The 12,910-nt window shown below is 44.4% G+C and overlaps 1 protein-coding gene and 1 non-coding gene across 2 annotated transcripts in view; both read right to left on the bottom strand.

Moving 5' to 3' along the window:
- Window positions 1-12,910, bottom strand: part of Cryl1 (crystallin lambda 1) — a 123,938-nt gene that overhangs the window by 56,161 nt on the left and 54,867 nt on the right. The window lies entirely within an intron of this gene.
- On the bottom strand, window positions 10,496-10,618 carry LOC121832470 (small nucleolar RNA SNORA26). Its single transcript, XR_006076124.2, has one exon. It is a non-coding gene; the product is annotated as a small nucleolar RNA SNORA26 (small nucleolar RNA).

The raw sequence follows: 12,910 nt of genomic DNA on the forward strand, positions 1-12,910 counted from the left end.
AGAATACTATACTTATAATGAAAGCCACTAAAACACAGATCCAAGGTGTGGTGATATTGTGTTCTCCAAAATATTGTGCACCCCAATAAACTTATCTGGGGCCAGAGAACAGAACAGCCACTAGATATAGAGGCCAGAAAATGGTGGCACTCACACCTTTAATCCTAGCATAAACACACAGATGGATCTCTGTGAGTTTAAAGCCACACTGGAAACAGCCAGGCATGGTGACTCACGCCTTTAATACCAGGAAGTGAGCCTTTAATCCCAGGAAGTGATGGCAGAAAGCAGAAAGGTATATAAGGTGTGAAAACCAGGAACTAGAGCTGGTTAAGCTTTTAGGCTTTTGAGCAGCACAGTTCAGCTTAGAGGCATCCAATCTGGGGAAACAGGATCAGCTGAGGAACTGGCGAGGTGAGGTGGCTGTGGCTTGTTCTGCTTCTCTGATCTTCCAGCATTCACTGGCACCAGGTTTGATTTTATTAATAAGACCATTTAAGATTTCTGCTACACCAAAAAGGTCAGAAGATACTCTCTGTCTCTGTGTGTATGTGTGTGTCCATCCATGGGTGCCACAAGAGAAAATAAGATCCCCTGGAACTGGACTTACAGGTGGCTCTGAGCCACCCAAAGTGGAAATACTTAACTCAGGTCCTCTGGAAGAGTAGCGAGTGCTCTGAAACCCTGGCCACCTCTCCAGCCCCTCCCTGTATGTTTTTTAAAACCTCCCATACTTATTGCAACTAGATACATTATATTGAAAATACTGAGACCAGCAAACAAAAAGGAATGTGGAAAGCTGACAGGAAAAGCGAATGTAAACAACAAAAGTAAGCGGTACAATGCGTTCTCGTAGAAACAATGCAAAATAGTAAACAATGTAGTTAGAGCTTTGTTTTGGAGCTGGGGGGATTATTTTCTAGATTTTGTTTGTTTTAAGACAGGGTCTAACTATGTAGCCTTGGCTGGCTTGAGACTCATTATGCAGACCAGGCTAGCCTCAAATTCACAGAGATCTCCATGTCTCCTGAGTGCTGGGATTAGTGTGTGCCACCATGCCTGGCTAGAGTTACATCCTTAAGTGCTAAAAAAAAAACCTTGCCAACCCAGTGCAGGATACCAAGTACTCTTCAAAAACAAAGAGGTAAAAACATGTCTGAGGAAAGCAACAACTTAGGAAATTTGTTCTTGGCCTATCTAATGCCAAGGTCAGAGGAAAGTCCATAGGTAAAAGGAGATAATCTCAGAAAGAAACCTGGATCTGCACAAAGAGAAACTGGGATCACAGAAGGTACAGCGGAAGTTTTCATGCTGTCTGTTTGCTCTATAATGTAACTGACCAGAGCAGAAGCCACAGCAATGCTCATTCGAAAGTAAAAGCAAAACAAGAGATTGTGAGCTGCACAGGAGCCCCACAGAGCACCCTCCAAGAGTGAAGACACATTCTCTAAACTCCAAAGTTCTGTTTGTTTGGTTTGGGGAGATAGACTCTCTATGTAGCCCTGGCTGACCTGGAACTCACCCTGTAGCCCAGGCTGGCCTCAGACTCACAGAGATCCTGCCTCTGTCTCCCAAGTGCTGGGATTAAAGGTGACTATCCTTGACCCACTATGCCAAGTATGACATTAAAGGTTTTTTCTTAAGTATAAATGATGACTGAATCATAGAGATGAAAATGTTCAGGGGAAAGAAAGAATAGATGTAACAAACAGAAACACAACTGAGTTGTACATTTAAGCCATCTGTATTAATAGTTGCACTGAATGTGAATGGTCTAAACATATCAATTAAAAGGCAGAGTTTGGGGGTTGGATCCTGAAAGGTAAATGTGTAAACCTAGGTAAGTGCAAGGGAAAGGAGTGGGAAAACCACTATGATCTGGGATACAGCATCTCCCAAGGGTTCGGTGTGGGGAACCTAGGCATGGTAAGAGCTATAATCTAGGTCAAGGTCATTTTGGGTACTTCCCTTCAAAATGATGTAGTTCTCATGGGACCCTGGTTAGTTCTTGAGAGACAATAGTGACAAAAGAGCAAGTCTACCCTCTCTGTCTCCTTCTCACATCTTGCCATGTGATGTGAACAAAAGGGCCCTCATCAGAGAATGTGTACCAGTGTCTAGACTTTGAACCTCCAAAACTGTGAACTGAACCTTTTCTCTCCCCTCCTCCAATGGTCTAGTGGGTAGGATAAATAGCTTTTCTTTATAAAGTCCCAAACTTCGGGTATTTTGTTATAGCAAAGGAAAACAAATACAAAGCACATCCTTGTAAACATAAAAGAAAGTTAAAGGAACTATATTAATATCTGAAAAGGAAATCTTGGAACAAAGAACAGTATCAGATAAAGAAGAGCAAACATCCTGGGCAAACGACTGCAATGTTCCAAGAAGATAGAGCAATCCGAAACAGCAAGGCCTCTCACAACAGCATGGGGTGGAGAATGGGGAGGGAAGAACAGAGGATTTAGGATATTGAGAAGACTCTTGATAGGATAGTTACAGACACAGGTCAATGTGCTCTTGGCCAAGCCCACAGAACATAAAGAGCAAACCCCAATATCAACTACAGATGATGAATGACGTGTTTCAATGTTTACCAACTGCATTTAGTGACCTGGGTGGTGAAAAGGAGTCCTTTTAGCTACTGTGGTAGGATGGTCATGGGAGATCACTGTACCTCCTTAATTTTACTGGCAAATCAATACTTTTCTCAAATAAAAAATAAATATATTAGACAACATGTTTTGGATATTAATTACTAATTTCTTTATAAAGTTAAATATATATGGGAAGTAAAAACTAAGAACCAAAAAGTAGCGACCACTTGAGACATCAGTAACTATTTCTCAGGACAAGGAGACAGAAAAGGCAACATTGTTACAGCACCTGTCAGTCATATCAGCCAACTTATCTGCTTGACCATTCCAAGGCCACGCCTCCAACAGGCGACGACATACTCTTCCCAAGTGCACATATGGGACAGTCACAAAGATGGAGCATAGTCTGGCCATGAAAGGAAGCTATCATCCAGGCATGCTCTTGCATTACAGCTGAATTAAAGTAGAAATGCACAACAGAAGAATAATTGGGAGATATCCAATTATCTAGAAATTAGTTAACACAGATCCTAATAACCCAGAGTGAAAGGAGAATTATCATGGAAAGTTAGAATTGTTTTGTTAGGACAAGGTCTCATTCTCTATCCCAAACTAGCCTGGACTCACTACACACACACACACACACACACACACACACACACACACACACACACACACACGTAGTCTAGGCTAGCCTAACTGAAAATTAGAACACTTTTAATTGGATTAAAATGAAAACAACACATAAAATAACTGGTTTCAACTAAAGAAGAGTTGAAAAGGCAGTTTATAGTCTTATATGTGTGTGATGAGAAAGAAGAAAAACAATTAATATTTTGGTTCCTTTGGTCCCTTTGATTTTTCTTTTTCTAGGTTCAAACTTCTCTATTTGCTTGTTGGTTTATTTTGTAGTGCTGGGATAGACCCTGGAATGCTAGGCAAATGTTGCCATGGAACTGCAGCCCCGGCCTTTAGATCTTTGAGACAGGGTTTCGCTGTGTAGCTCAGGCTGGCCTCAGACTTGCAGTGTTCCTATCTGTGCCTCTCCAGTTCAATGTATTTTTTAATTGATGCATAAAAATAAAAAATTGAGGCTGGGGAGATGGCTCAATGCTATGCAAGCATGAGAACCGAGGTTTGAATCCCTAGCACCCATGTAGAGGTACCCTGTGTATCCTGTGTGCCCTGTAATCCCAGCATCAGGGGTTCCCAGGATGGATCCTGGGAGAGCACTGGCCAGCTAGCCTAGCCCCAGATGGCAAGCTTCAGGTTCAGTGAGAGACCCTGCCTCCAGAGAACAAGGCTGAGAGCAATGGAGGAAGACACCTAAAATCCTCTCTGGCTTCTGCACATGCATCTCTGCATCTGCACAGCGCCATGCCTGCAACACCTCCCCACACAAATTATACATATGTGCAGGGTGTTGTGTAATGTTTGGATACATGTATAGATTTCATAATGTTGTTTTGTATTAAAGTTCAACATATCTCCTTTGCTTATAGTATTTGTGTGATTATTAAGTGCTGTAGAATAATCCTCTTGTACACCGTAAAGATTTGCCACTCGAATTGGTTTAATAAAATGCTGATCGGCCAGTGGCCAGTCAGGAAGTATAGGCGGGGTGACCAAACTAAGGAAGATGGGAAGGAGAAGGACGGAGAGAGGAGTCACTAGCAAGGAGCAGAGGGAGGAGATGAACATGCCATGCTAATAAAGGTACTGAGATGTGACAGAGCATAAATAAGGAATATTGGTTAACTTAAAACATAAGAGCTAGTTAGTAATAAGCCTTAGCTATTGGTTGAGCATTTACAATTCCTATTTATCCTCTGAATCAGTTATTTGGGACCAGGCAGTCAGGACAGGAAATGTCCAATTACCATTAAGACTTCCCAATGCCAGGGATTGAACTCAGTTGAGCATGCTCCCTGGCCCACAACAGACCTGCTTTACTTTTCATATCACTTTTAGGAATTAGTTTGCTGAAATCTTATTTTCCTGCTTGTTTTAGAAGGTCTTATTAATAAAAACAAACCTGGAGCCAGGTATTGGGGTGAGCGCTGAACGATCACAGAGACAGAACAGGCCACAGCTAACCTCACCTTGCCAATTCCTGCAGTATAAGCTGGCCATGAACCTGTTATGTAGCCAAAGATGGCCTTGAACTCCTGACCTCCTGCCTCCACCTCCCAAGCACTGGGATTGCAGGCAAGCAACATCATGCCCAGTTCTCTGTTTCTGGTTTCTTAAGGGAGGGTCTTGAATTTCAATAAAATCTCATGTTTGCATAGAAAGCATTCTTATCCACTGAGCTATCTCTTCAGCCTCAATTTTTTAATGTATCAATTAAAAAATAGACACACACACACACACACACACACACACACACACACACACACTGCCCATCAATGCTTGAGGCAGGTGAGAGAGTTGCTCCTGTCCCCCACCAGCTGCAACACTTGGGAGAGCAGGCCCTGCACCTCACCTGGGCAGCACAATAGAACCAATCCTGTTGACGGAGGTGTGGGTGAGACAGCCCCAAAGCTGTGAGCATCAGAGAGCTGCCCCCATTACTCACCTGTCATGTGGCAGCATGGGCCATGGAGAGATGCCCTCTGCCACTCTACCCTACCTAGCCCATCAACACCTGAGGCAGGTGGGAGAGCTGGCCCTGAGGTCCTAAGAGAGGGACAGTATAGCACAAATTGTTAGAAGGTCTTATTAATAAAAACAAACCTGGAGCCAGGTATTGGGGTGAACACTGAAAGATCAGAGAAGCAGAACAGGCCACAGCTAACCTCACCTTGGCAATTCCTCAGCCAATTCTGTTCCCTCAGACTGAAAGCCTCTGAGTCCTCACTCGAATGGATCTCAGCTGAACTGCTGATAAAAGCCTAAAAGCTTAACCAGGCTCTAGTTCCTGGTCCTCACACCTTATATACCTTTCTGCTTCCTGCCATCACTTCCTGGGATTAAAGGTATGTGTCACCATGCCTGGCTGTTTCCTGTATGGCTTTGAACTCACAGAGATCCAGACAGATCTCTGCCTCCGGGATGCTAGGATTAAAGGCGTGTGTGCAACCATTTTCTGGCCTCTATATCTAGTGGCTGTTCTGTTCTCTGACCCCAGATAAGTTTATTAGGGTGCACAATATATTAGGGGACACAATATCACCATAGGACAACTGTCCCTGCTCCTCATCAGTGGCTCCTACATCATGCCTAGGCAACACCGTGGAGCTGGCCCTGCAGATATAGGTGTGGGAGAACCAACCCTAAGGACATGAAAGTGGGGGAACTAGCCCCACCCCTTGCTCATTACTGCAAGGGGTGAACTAGCCAGGGCAATGCAGGAGAGCTCATCTTCGTGGTGAGGACAAGGGAGAGCGGGTGGGCCAACCAACCCTACAATTACCCAGGCCCAGAACCAGGGTTATGTGTTGGCCCTCCCCAACATCCACCGCATCTGTGATCTGCTGGAACACATGAAGGGGCCAGTCCTGCAGACCCAAAGCTGAAGGATCTCCATGACACAGGGTAACAACAGGATATCCAAGCGGAGTCCCAGTGAGGACCCAGCACTGATAGCGTGCCAGAAGCCAGACCAGTGGCTCTTTGCAATGAACACTTACATGTAAAGATGCATGGATAAAAGGGTTTACTGTGTGACTCACCGTGTCACACTGCAGCTTCCATGATGAAATTGATTTTTCATTTATTTTTTCTCTTAAATTTTATTTTTGAGGGGGGAGGTTTCAAGGGCAGAGGGTGGATACAAAGGGACACAGAAATAAATGAGATGGAGATGCATGATATGGAAGACATAAAGAATAAAGAAAGTTAAAAATAAATACATACATACATAAATACATAAATAAAAAACTTGAACTGGAGAGGCACAGATAGGAACACTGCAAGTCTGAGGCCAGCCTGAGCTACACAGCAAAACCCTGTCTCAAAAATCCAAAGGCTGGGGCTGCATGCAGTTCAGCGGCAACGTTTGCCTAGCATTCCAGGGTCTACCCCAGCACTGCAAAATAAACCAACAAGCAAGCAGAGAAGTTTGAACTTAGAAAAAGGAAAGTCAAAGGGGCCAGGGGAGCCAAAATAATTCTGAGGAATTATACAGTTCGATGATACACACTCTAAGCTCCTAGCCTCTGTCTTTCAAATGCTAGGCTTACAGGTATGCGCCACCACACCTGGTTTCTGAGGGGCTGAGGCTCAAACCCAGGCCTTCATGCATGCTAGGCAAGCGTTCCCTACTAAGCTGCATCCCTGCCCCAGAATGGGTTCTTTTAGGGCCGTGACATTTTTTAATGCTTTATTTAGTTGTTTGATGTGCGTGTGACTGTATACCATGTGAGGTCAGAAGAAGATGGCAGATCTGGACTTACAGGGCTGTGACATTGGTGCTGGGGTTTAAACTCAATTCTCTGCAAGAGTAAGATGTGCTCTTAGTCACTGAATCATCTCTCCAGCCCCCAAGTCTATGAGTTTTATAACTCACTTGTGTTTGTGTGCATGCAGGTGCATGTCAAGGTCCATGTACATGGAGACCGGAAGAAGTCAACCTCAGGTACAGTCCACCTTTTTCATAGACAGGGTTTACTCGACCTGGAGTCTGCCAGGTGGACTAGCCTGGCTGGCTATAATAGAGCCCCAGGGGTCCACCTGTCTCCACCTTTGTATCCATGACCAGACATCTGGGGATCAGACTCAGGTCCTTATGTGTGTGTGACAAAAACAGTCTACTGACTGGAACATATTCCCAGAACTACAGGTCACTTTTAAAAAATATTTACTCACTTTTTATATGTATGTATGTTTTGCCTACATGTATGTCTGTGCACCACATGTGTGCCTGGTGCCCACAGAGGCCAGAAGAGGGTGTCACAGCCCCTGAAAAAGGAGTTATAGACAGTTGTGAGTTACCGTGTAGATGCTGAAAATCAAATCCAGGGCCTCTGAAAGAACAGCCAGTGTTCTTAACCACTGAGCCATCCCCCCAGACTCCTATATCTCATTTTTGACACCCTTTTTACTTCTAATTACAGACTCCCTCCCTGCCTCCTTCTCTCTCTTCCTCTCCCTTCCTTCATTACAGGTCTCACTATGTAAAACTATGCTACCCTTGAATTCACAATTCTCTAGAGCAAGCTCTGTTTCTGTTTTCAAGTAGAGAATGATGTTTAGAAACCATTTGCCCATATTGAATAAGTACGTTTGCCAGGAAAGCCCCTTCTAGAAGATGAGGGCGGATGCACACAGCCATGCTCACATCTCCACAACACTGCTATGGGAGACAAGAGATACGCAGTGGACAGTTTATAGAGAGCTAGATAGAGCACCACACTAAGGAACCCACCCTGCATCCCATCAACAAGCAGAAACAAGAGGAGAGTTTTAAATGATGGAGAACCAATCAGAATGGTCATCTGGAAACCTAAAACAATGGCAGAGGAGAGAGAGGAGAAGCGCATCTGAAATGAATTCATGAAACAGAGTCACTTCCTAGGGCTGGGGTGGACATGGGGGGTCTGGAACTGAGGACATGTGCCAGGCATCTGGCTCAGGGAGCTGGCAGATGGAGGCACCCACAGAACTCTCCAGGCTGAGGATACAAATGACTGTCTTGGAGTAGGTGGATGTTAGGATATGCTTTCAACGCTCACACTGTAAAAGCAATGATCAAATCTGTGGCACGAAAACAAGGCAACAAAATAAACTGTGACAGGTTTGAGCACTGTCCTAAGGAAAGTTCTGGAAGCCTTCCAACCTCTCAGGCAGAGATTTTCAGTGACTTGCCAGTGTGAATATTTCCTTGGCAGCCTGCATCACCTAAGAAGCCATTACATACCAGCACAAGCCATTTAGCAGCCTACACTTAGAATAATAACTAAGCAGTCGCCCCGCTCTTCACCATATTTTCAAGGACAGATCACAGGTTTCATCAGCTCAGCCTTGTCTAGGCCTGTGGCTATGCCTAAACCCAAGGCTCCCATCACAAGGGAGCCTCCAGTCTGGCAGCTCATTTCATTCTGGCCAACAACAGGGGAGGTCACCAGGTTTCCTCCTTCCTAAAGTCACGGGTACACCGTTTTATCTTCTAATACCTGCAGGAATGTGCTTCCCCACAGCCTTTTTCTCAAAAATCAGCCAGATGTGAAAAAGCAGAGAAATCTGTTTATCATCACTAATATTTCCAAGCATTTCAAATGATACCCGGGTACATGGTAAGCATTTTATATGCCTTTTCATTTCATTCTCAGAGTGAGGCTGGGGAGATGTCTTGGTGGGTACAAAGGCATGAGGACCTGAGATTATAGACCCAGTACCCACATAAAAGCCAAGAGTGGTCACACATGTCGGTAACCCCAGCCCAGGGCTGTGGGGCAGCAGAGGTAGCCAGTCAGTCTCCCAGTGAAGTCCAAGTCTAGTGAGAGAGCCTGTCTCAAAAACTAAGGTAGACAGCAAAAGAAGACAGCTAGTGCCAACCTCTGGCCTTCATACACACACACACACACACACACACACACACACACACACACACACACACACACACAAACAAACGGACACACATACGCTACACAAGCATACACACAAAAATAAATAAGGAAATTTCGGAGTAACCACGTTGAAGTCTGGATTTGAAATGACCCCCAATGGCCCATGTGACAAAGGCTGTCTCCAGCCTATGACACTATTGGGAGATGGAACTCTTAGGAGGTAGATCCTAGTGAAAGGTCACTGGGGCCCCCAAGTGGGAGGGGCAGGATCTTAACGGGAACTGTATGACAGGTCCTCTCTTCTTCCCCTTTCCTCCCTGGCTGTTCCCACCATGATGGGCTGCCTCATCCCAAGCCCAAGAGACCAGTGATGGAGAGGACACCGATCATATTCTTGGTTCTCTCATATTTTACAACTGAGAAACATTCCATGAACTCATGGAGCTAAGTAGCAAACAGGAGTGAGACTTGAAGCCAGGTCTGTCCAGCCCCCAGGCTCGAACAGGACAACTAACCTCAGGTTCCCATCCAGGAAGCCAGCTCTTAGTGACTCACTCATATGTCACTCATAACTGCCAGAGACACCTGTGTGTGAGCCTCTTTTAAAAACTAAGTATTTCTGGGGCTGAGATGGTTCAGTGGTTAAGAGCATTGGAAGAGAGTATGGATGGATTCCCTTACTATAGTTGGAAAATATGTAAAATGCCACATTTTGGATATTCTGATAGCATGGTGTGACATAAGACAGCATGAGCTGGATATACGTAAGTCCTTCGAGCCAGATACGTGAACACAAAGCATGAAACAAACACCATCACATGTCCACAAGGAGGCTACGCACAGCTCTGTGGGAGGGACATCACTGTATATAAGGCAAGCAAGTAAGAAAACCTAATGCCTATCAAACAGGATGTATAATCTATAATACAGTCATATTAACTGACATCAAAAGAACAAAGGGGAGGTGATGTGCCAGTAAGAACAGACTTCAAAAAGCAGAAGACTAATTTCAAAAATATACACAGCACGCCACGTTTAAATCAAATTTAAATATGTACGATGAGTATTAACATACAGACAGGAAGAGTACCCATCAAATTTGTAGCGACGGTGCCCTTCAAGGAGAAGGGGTGGGATAACAGTAGGGAAGGGCCCACGGAGCACTTCGGAGACATTTAGTCTTCTGTTAAGAAATAAGGGACAATTCAGGAGCTAAGAACAATCATTGGCTTGTCAGTTCAAGGTTGTGGTCAAATGTAAACAGCATCACTGGCTGGACTTTTCTATTTTTAATTTCTCATAGTTCATGAAAAGCTAGTTTTTAGGGAATATTAAACTCCTAAAACCACATCATTTTTATATCAAATTGATATTTCTTCTTTCTGCTTTAGCTGTGGCTCCAGAAAGGGTCCAAAGAGAAGGTTTACAGTATCTTTTTGGGTTTTATGGAAACTTCCTTTACCCTTCTGTGTGTTTGTCTCTTACAGGATTGTGTCAACCTAGAAAGAGTGCAAATCACCACCCACCACCCACCACCTGTCTTCGTTTGTTTAAGACAGGCTTGCCTAGACCTCTCTCTTCATTCAGGCTTAAACAGTCAGTAATCTTCTCTCTAGGCTCCCAAGTGCTACAATTACAGCCATGAACCACAACACCAGCTCTACTCACCTCTTAAAAAATGTCATCATTGCATTTGTGTGTGTGTGTGTGTGAGAGTGTGCGTGTGCGTGCGTGCGTGCGTGCGTGCGTGCGTGCGTGCGTGCGTGCGTGTATACGCCATGGTGTGCAGGTGGGAAACAGAGGACAGCTTGCAGGCGTCAATTCCCTCCCTTCCATCATGTGGGTCCTAGGAATAGAACTCCGGTTGTCAGGCTTGGTGACAAGTGACTTTACTCACAGAGCCATCACCCTGGCCCTCTACTCAACTTTTGTTTTTAGCTTTCAACATTACAAACACTGCAGTGATGAACACACAGAATGGAAGCTTTTGTGCAAATGGGGACTGTTTCTAAAGGGCAGAATCCTAGGCTTGAGACTACAGAGTACACCCATTTAGAACAAATAAGATGACATGCCAAAAAGGATTATAATGAAGTCCTTACCCCTAGTACCTATAAATGTGACCCAATTTAGACCTCTAGACAGGGTCTCTATAGATAGAACAAAGTTAAGATGAGGTCTTTTGTGGACCTGTGGCATCACAGACTAGAGTAGGCTCTAAATCCAGTGACTGATATCTTCCTAAGAGGAAGGAGAGGAAGGGTCGGAGAAGAGACACACAGGGCACTGGGAGCAGGACATGTTAAGATGGAGGCATAGATTGATGCAAGGCGGCTTTCTATCTGAGGATACCAAGGCCATCTCCCAGGAAGCTGGGAAAGCGCAGGCGTGACACTGGCTCACACCTGCTGCAGGGAGCAACCTGCTGGCGCCAATGCTGGACTTTCAGAGCCGAAAGAACTCATTTCTCTTGTGTTTGTGGTGATTTGTCATGGGGGCCCTAAGGCACTGGTATGGGGAATCCACTGGAGCTCTCTAGCCTGGCACTCCACCACCAAGAGCATGGAGGCACACGCTCACCAAGGCTGCTTCAACAATCTTTGATTTTTACCAATTTGATAGGAGGAAATGCTTCAGACTTCCATGGGTTTGAGCTCTTGTGCATTGTATGTGAATCAGTCATTCCTAACATCTGGCCATCTTGTTTGTTTGTTTGGTTGGTTGGTTGGTTGGTTGGCTGGTTGGTTTTTGAGACAGGGTTTTTCTGTGTTGCCCTAGCTGTCCTGGAACTCACTCTGTAGACCAGGCTGGCCTTGAAATCGGAGATCTGCCTGCCTCTGCCTCTCAAATGCTGGGATGAAAGACATGCATCACCACTGCCCAGTCAACATCTTAACATTGCACTTCTAGTATCTTTGTTTCATAGAAGTTCTTTATGCATTAACTTTTTGTTTTGTTTTGTTTTTGAGACAAGGTCTCTCTATGTAGACCAGGCTGGCCTTGAACTCAGAGATCCTCCTACCTTTGCCTCCCAAGTGCCGGTGTATGCCTGGCTACATTACCTTTTTTGAAATGTGTTTTGATATTATATATGTTCTCCCAAAATGCCATTCACTGTCTGGAAAGTTTTTTAATCTGATATAGACTAGTCACATTTGTTCTAGATTCCATTTCACATCAGGAAATCCCAGACAAGTTTCAAGAATATAATGAAACATTAAAAAAAAAAAAAAAAAAAAAAAAACCTATAGTTGGCCACCTTCACCATCACCTGAGAGAAAAACTCATGACTCTTTTCAAAATGACAATGATGTTTTCTGCCCAAACGTCCCTACAGATAAATCCTTTAGTCAATTAATTTTTTTTCAAATGTTTATTTCATATTTAATTTGCTCTTATTTTTCAATGACAGAGAAGTTGAGAACCCCATATCTGAAATACGTGGGACCCAGAAGTGTTTTAAATTGGGGCATTTTTCAGATTTGGGAACATTAACTTACACATAATAAGACACCACGGTGCTGGGATACCTGTCTAAATGAAAAACTGGGTTACTGTTTCATGTATACCGTGATCTGGTCTAGATCTAAATGTCTCCCCAAAGACCCATGGAATGGTCACCAGCCTATGGAGCCACTGGAGAATACAGAACCTTTACACTGTGTAGCTTTGTCTAGGGAGTCTCTTTCTGTTCACCCCAGATAGAGAGGGTACCCAAAGATCCCAGATCAAAGAAAGGAGAGCATCCAAGTCCAGTTTGCTGGACTACCAAGTTTACAGGGGTTATCTGCAGGCACACCAACC

Source organism: Peromyscus maniculatus, chromosome 9 (genome assembly GCF_049852395.1).
Source record: "Peromyscus maniculatus bairdii isolate BWxNUB_F1_BW_parent chromosome 9, HU_Pman_BW_mat_3.1, whole genome shotgun sequence".
NCBI lineage: Eukaryota > Metazoa > Chordata > Mammalia > Rodentia > Cricetidae > Peromyscus > Peromyscus maniculatus.